A 7,110-nucleotide genomic window follows, 5' to 3' on the forward strand; every position below is an offset into this window, starting at 1 on the left:
CCGTCAATCCGCACATCTTATCACGTGACTCGTTGTGCATGACACCGCGGAGACTCACAGCATGTGGAGGCTCATGCTACTCTCCACGATCCACACACAACTCAACACACGCCCCATTGAAAGAACCACTAATCACCACCACAAGGAAGTTACCCCATGTGACTCCAGGGGTGGACGTCAGCGTCAATACTCACGAGGTACGCCCGTAATATATACTTTTTAACTAAACTGTTATATATGTCTAAATAATATAAATAATATAACGTATGCTTGAATAAATCTCCCAATTCTTTCAAATAATGACCAAATTTTTTTTTAATCTTTAAGGTTTTAGTAGGAATGACGCTGACACTGACCCCTTGTAATCCGGTACAATCCCAAAAAATAATATATGGTATCGGGACAACCCTAGTGTTAAGCCAGCCATCCTTTAATCTCGGCATCATTATATTGATGATATTATTAAAAAACTGAGACTTTCGCTTTTTCATCAGAAGTGATGTGGTGAAAGTGTTTCCTGGAGCACCTCAGGTCGTGTCTGTTCTGTTGCTCATATTTCTCTGTGTGTAGACGCCCGAGAGAACAGCCTGAAAATCAGACCTCTCCAACAGTCGGTTATCTAAAGAGAGAGAGAGAGAGAGAGAGAGAGAGAGAGAATTGTGTATTTCACAAAGCATTTTCCTTAGTAATGTGAAGTACATAAGAGAGAAACAATTATTAGCAGAAAATAATGTGGGACTGGACTTTATTTAAAGTCTTGGTGGCCATTAGTAGAAGCAGACAATATATCGGTTTTACCGATTAATCGGTGCCGATAGTTGCTTTTGGAACTATCGGTTATCAGCAAAATCTCTGCAGATAGTTTTTTGTAATTCCTCATCTATAAACCTTATATATATATATATATATATATTATATATATATTATATAAACTCTTCATCTGCTGAATATATTGGCCAGTGGTTCCCAAACTTATTCCTGGAGGCCCCCAAAACTACACGCTTTGGATATCTATTTGGATATTTTGGAGTGGCGGCTGTGGCTCAGGTGGTAGAGTGGGTTGTCCACCTCAGGGTTGGTGGTTTGAATCCCGCCCACATGACACCACATGCCAAGTGTCCTTGGGCAAGACACTGAACCCAATGGTAGGCTCCCAATGGTAGGCTAGTAGCTCCCAATGGTAGGCTAGTTGCTACAATGGTAGGCTAGTTGCTCCCAATGGTAGGCTCCCAATGGTAGGCTAGTTGCTCCCAATGGTAGGCTCCCAATGGTAGGCTAGTTGCTCCCAATGGTAGGCTCCCGATGGTAGGCTAGTTGCTCCAATTGGTAGGCTAGTTGCTACCAATGGTAGGTTCCCAATGGTAGGCTCCGATGCTAGGCTTGTTGTTCCCAATGGTAGGCTAGTTGCTCCGATGGTAGGCTAGATGCTCCCAATGGTAGGCTCCTGATGGTAGGCTAGTTGCTCCCAATGGTAGGCTAGTTGCTCCAATGGTAGGCTAGTTGCTACCAATGGTAGGCTCCCAATGGTAGGCTAGTTGCTCCCAATGGTAGGCTCCCGATGCTAGGCTTGTTGTTCCCAATGGTAGGCTCCCGACGGTAGGCTAGTTGCTCCAATTGGTAGGCTAGTTGCTACCAATGGTAGGCTCCCAATGGTAGGCTAGTAATCCCGATGATAGGCTAGTTGCTCCAAATGGTAGGCTCCCGATGGTAGGCTAGTTGCTCCAATGGTAGGCTAGTTGTTACCAATGGTAGGCTCCCAATGGTAGGCTAGTTGCTCCAATTGGTAGGCTAGTTGCTACCAATGGTAGGTTCCCAATGGTAGGCTAGTTGCTCCCGATGGTAGGCTAGTTGCTCCCAATGGTAGGCTCTCGATTGGTAGGCTAGTTGCTACCAATGGTAGGCTCCCAATGGTAGGCTAGTTGCTCCCAATGGTAGGCTCCCGATGCTAGGCTAGTTGTTCCCAATGGTAGGCTAGTTGCTCCAATTGGTAGGCTAGTTGCTACCAATGGTAGGCTCCCATGGTAGGCTAGTTTCTACCAATGGTAGGCTCCCAATGGTAGGCTAGTTGCTAGCAATGGTAGGCTCCCAATGGTAGGCTAGTTGCTAGCAATGGTAGGCTAGTGCCTTGCATGGTATCTCTACCATCATCGGTGTGTGAATGGGTGAATGAGTCGCTGCTAAGGTTAAAAAGGGCTATTTAAGTGTAAACCATTAAAGCTATTTAAACACCATTTAACTAATGTTAGTGGAGACTCCACCGACCCAAATTGGGTGTGTCAGATAAGGGAGGTATACAAAATGTGCAGTGCTGGGAACCCCCCAACCCCTTATATAGGCTATAAAAAGTTGAATTTGGTAAATACTTGCATATAGCTAAAAGTCCTACTAGGTCCCTACCAGCAATACATGCATGCACAAACAGTTGGCCCAAAATACATTTGCTGCATTTGTGAGTGTGAAAGAAATCACAAACATATAACCAAATAGAATACTACTAGCCTGTTTTACTCAGAGACAAAAATATAATGAGTAATGGTGAAGAATGTCTTTGACAATTATATTAGTGTTGGTTTCATGCTGCGTTTGCTTATAACCATGAAAAATAAATAGAACATAAAATATCACATATCATTACTTAGAGTCTGTGATTATCTTTCAATCACGTCCACACACAAGATAATCAGATGTATAGATCATTAGATAATCCACATGAAGCACAATGTTACATATGGCCACCAGGAGATGGCGCCAAATACACGACACAGACTCAATGATGACTCAAATGACACAGAACTGAAACTCACTTTGTGAAATCTCATGACTAAAATCATGTCTGCATGCTATGCAAACCTTTAGTCATTGTTGTGTTTGCATGTGTAATTAGTTCTTATGTGCAATTATTATATTTTAATGTTTGGAGATGCTTTTGTACACTTATTTTGATACTTTATTTTTGTAATGTTATAACTTTTGATTGCTTTGTCGTATCAACACAACATTTTTCTCAGATACATTTGACATAATTGGGAACAAAAAATAAAGCAGTTTTTCGGAGACACCTAATTTACACCCTATATATATATATATATATATATATATATATATATATATATATATATATATATATATATAAATAATGTAAAATAAGAAAAATTTGTTTTTGGTGATTTTTCAGCAGTTTCTAAGGCTGAGAGTCTCAGAATTTATAGTATATATTGTTAAATTTGAAATTTTATTAAAAATGATACCAAACACTTGACCCTATTTTCTTTTTTTTGTCGAAGTTGAAAGCCTTACATTTTGGGTATGCCACTGAACCAGGAAATACACTTAAATAAAATTATTTATAATATATTAATATTATAATTATAGTTAAATGAATCCCTGCAAATTCCATGATGGCGGAGATGGTGTTTCAAGCGTGAAATGTTTCATCCCTGAGCCAAGTTTCAGGATCCGATATGAATGTGTGCCACTGCACTTGCGACACGCGTGTGTTGCCTTCGCGATTAGAGTGGCGGTTGAATGTTAAATGAGGAAGTCATAATTTAGAGATTTTATCACGTCCAGTTTATATGATGCCGTGTAAATGTAGTCAATTCGGTCTTAATTGAAGTGATTTGGATTCTGAACAAAATAACCAGACTTTATTTTCATGCCATATTGTGAATGAGATGTCAACGGTGTGACAACCGTGGTATACAGTGAAGCCAATGCATCCATAAAGAGGAGAATAAAGAGCAAAACATGTTTATCACTGATTGTTTACATGCACAGATGATCAATCAACTGGATAGTCATTTCATCGGAATGAAACTCATTCAGAGATTTTATCCAGTTTATGGTGTTTACATAAAGTTTATAATTCAGATTGAGCAATCAGTCTGATAATTGGGTCTATATTATATCTTAGGTAGTGAGTAGGCTAGATAGTGATGCAAACGTTTCTTACATTGGTGTATAATCTCTTCAAAGGCTTGACGCTGAACTCGGTCTCTCTGTTTCAGCTGCTCAATAACATGTTGTTTCCACAAACACTCGACTCCACGGCCCGCCAGCTCCTCCTGCACACACACACAGTTAACGGTTTATCAGAGACACTTGAGTTTCAACTGACACCGTTAATAATCCAGTGAACTAATTTCCTAAAGCAAAAACAATTAACTTGGAGCGGTCCTTAAAATCGAGGGCAAAGAAAAGAGGAACTACTCTCAAGGAGGAACTGTGTCCAAATCAAACACAAGAAAGCTGAAACATGTCTGCTCATTTGAAACTGTAATTACTCCAATAATCACACCGATTACAGATCACTACGATAACTTAATGTACAATGACATACCATGCATAGAAATGTATAGAAACCATGCAACATATTTCAGCTCTAAAACAACACATAGGGAGAAATTTATAAAATACACAGAGTTTATAAGTATCAAATGATCAGATTTCTAACACATGATGAGTAATAATAATAATCAATCATATGGCACAGCAGGAGAGAAAAATAAATCAATAATAATCAATTTCACAGGGTTTATGAAGAAGATTATGAGATCTGCTGAGTTTAATGATGCTGAATCACATGTGCTGAAGATATTTATACAGATGACACACAAGACATGTTCTGAAACAGCTTGAAATGTAAAATATAAACAATAACTGAAGAATACACAGACTGACGTGCTGAAACCTTCGATTTAGCCTGATCTACTGTTACAACCCCTTATAAATACACTATATAAAACCAAGAAGGTCTAATCTAATGATACATATCCGCATTATTAGTTAATGTGATTGTTTGTTGTGATAGTAATGTGGTTTATCTCTGCGCTTGACTTTCACTTTCGATAAACAACATGTTTACATTACCTCACAGCGTTTATAAACGCGATTCCACTGACTTCAGAGTGACTCTTCTTAATGGTAAATTTATTGAGGTTTTTATTTATTGAGGTATGAGGTTTCATCGGGCCGGTTTCGTGCTAACCCATTCCTGAATGAAGGAGCACGGACGCCATTTTGGCTCAGAACACAGCAGTTACCTGCTGCGCCGTCGCCCGAATTATACGTCACGAAAATGTTTTCCCACATTCTGTCCTCTTACCGCGGTAAAATGGCAAACTATAAAAAATAAACAAGCAAAAAAAGTTTATATTTGTAAGTTTATCTGTTAAAGCATTAGGATCAATTGCAAAATAAAGAAAACATTTTCTGCTGTCCTCTTTAAAGCTAAAGTATGTCATTTCGGGAGCCACCAAACGGAACTGCAAAAATAAACTGTTTTCAAAACGTCTGCCATTGGTCAAACAAAGTGATAGTCCCGCCCCCAACTCACGCCATTGGTTGATTAACGTTGTTTGGCGGGTCTAAACGGGTCGCTCAAAACAATCAGAGCAAAGAGAATACTTACAGCATTATAAAAACATTAATATATGAACGGTTTACTAATCTCTGCATATTAAACATATATATATATATATATATATATATATATATATATATACACTTTATTTTTGAAGCATTCATTTTCTAAACCAAATAAATAAAAAGCAAAACCTGATTTTGAAAGTATTTATTTATTATTCTGTGGTATTTTACTATGACGATGTTTTTACTCAACATCACAAATCTATGAGGAATCTCATACAAAACTATTTCCTTACCCAAACAAGTGAACATCAAAAAATAGAGATAAAAACAATCATTTGAAAATAATAAGAAACCTAATTTGCCACAAACTACATTTTTTCTACATAAAAACGACAAATACGCTTTTACATATCTGTTTAAAATGTCACTCGCGATGAGATTAAGACTCCAGTCAAATCATTGACCTTGATATTTGCCACAATAAAACAGTTCACTCCCAACATAACCTCGTTAAAAAGTTGTAAAAATAAAACGGTCACTTCTGAGGTGACCAATAAAACCTCATAAACGATCTGCACAGTTGCACAACTTCAACACAGAATAGTTTTATTCAACAGCAACGCCAAAATACACATTCTAGTAACTTTGTTTCACTAAATGGATGAGCTTTTGAGAACAATTCAAGCTTCAAAAACAAAAACAGGGGCAATGTAACATTTATATAATGGACGAAGATGTTCTGTACAAAACTGAGTATTTGCATGCCATTAAAGTCAACATGAAACAGCTTTCGTAAACCATTTTTTGTTCATAATGTGACATATTACTGAGGAAAACATGATTTTCAGTGAGTTTTTTGGCATTTGTTACAAGTTTATTTAAATGAAAAGTTGTTGCAAGATTGATAGTGATCTGTAATTGCCGTTAATAAATGATACCCAGAATTTAACCATGGTTTTATTATGATAATATTTTAGTAATCGTGACTTATTATTGTAGTATTATTGGATAATTGTCATACAATCCGCAAATAAAAATATGGTTACTACTATAAATATCCATTTTTACTATAGTAATATTGTTGTAACCATGGTTCATTTTGTGGTTGCTATGGTAACACTATCGTTACTGTAGTAAAAACATGGTTAATTTTCATAAGGGTAAACAAAACAGAAGTATTTAGGCCAATAAATGTACAAAAAATAAAAATAATGTTTTTTTTAATTACCCATTTATCTCAAGAAATTGCAAGAAAAAAAGAATATATATATATATATATATTTAAAAGAGGTATTGTACTGGTATTGGTGTACATACAAACACAGAACAATAAAGACGCATTCAGACGTAAGCTTTGGAACTGCTGTTCACTGATGGGGCATCTGTTCTGTAGATCTTCTGAGGTTGTGTAGCGCTGTAGTTGTAACCCCTGAGAGAAGGAAAACAAAGGCTTGAATTGTGTTTGCACAGGAACACTTTCAGAGGTGTGATCTGTGTTTGTTAACACTCTTATGGTTTTCGGTCAAAAGAGAGTTTCATTTCTCTGAGCAATACAAGACTTGGTGACTTTTTCTCCATTTGCCATCTGAACATATCCGAACAAATTGGGCTTGATTCGATCAGTCTAAGTGGTCATAAAAAATTGTCAAAAGGCAAAGACCAAAAAAACAGAGCTTTCTTTATTTTTATCTGTCAAATACAAACAATAAATCAGCTACAATGCAGAAAAAAACCCAGACA

General features: G+C 37.1%; 1 pseudogene; it reads right to left on the reverse strand.

The window, feature by feature from the left end:
- LOC127642127 (autophagy-related protein 16-like) overlaps positions 1-4,906 on the reverse strand; it is a 29,852-nt pseudogene extending 24,946 nt beyond the window's left edge.
- Between the last annotated feature and the right edge of the window lie 2,204 nt (positions 4,907-7,110).

Source organism: Xyrauchen texanus, unplaced genomic scaffold (assembly GCF_025860055.1).
Source record: "Xyrauchen texanus isolate HMW12.3.18 unplaced genomic scaffold, RBS_HiC_50CHRs HiC_scaffold_394, whole genome shotgun sequence".
Taxonomy (NCBI): Eukaryota; Metazoa; Chordata; class Actinopteri; order Cypriniformes; family Catostomidae; genus Xyrauchen; species Xyrauchen texanus.